The sequence below is a fragment of the Mesitornis unicolor genome, unplaced genomic scaffold, assembly GCF_000695765.1.
Source record: "Mesitornis unicolor isolate BGI_N332 unplaced genomic scaffold, ASM69576v1 scaffold24051, whole genome shotgun sequence".
Taxonomy (NCBI): domain Eukaryota; kingdom Metazoa; phylum Chordata; class Aves; order Mesitornithiformes; family Mesitornithidae; genus Mesitornis; species Mesitornis unicolor.
The window spans coordinates 3,468-3,843 of record NW_010162049.1 but is presented as its reverse complement, the minus strand read 5'-3'; positions in this window follow the sequence as shown (position 1 = coordinate 3,843).

Sequence of the window (376 nt, the reverse complement as noted above, 5' to 3'; positions counted from 1 at the left end):
GGCATTGGGAGTCCCTGTTGTAACGCTAAGCTGCTCTGGGGGGGTCCTGAGGGGATTTGGGGTTCCCTGATCCAAACTGGGAGGAGATTTTTGGGGGCCATGACTCTTTTAGGGGCTCCCTATTTCATCCCCCCCCTCCCCCCTCCCCAAAGAAAAAGTAGGGATCCCAAATTTCTGCCTACTCTGGGGGCTGGGGGAGGGGGAATTAAATCCCTTTCCCACCTAATTTAGGGTCCTTGGGAGGGGTCTAGTTTTGGGCTAACTTTCCCCTCCACTTTTAGGGGTCCATGGGGGGGTCACCCCCCAATTTTAGGTTGTTGATGGGGCAGCAGTCCCATTCCTGCCACTTTGGGGGGGTGCAATGGGGGGGGGCGGG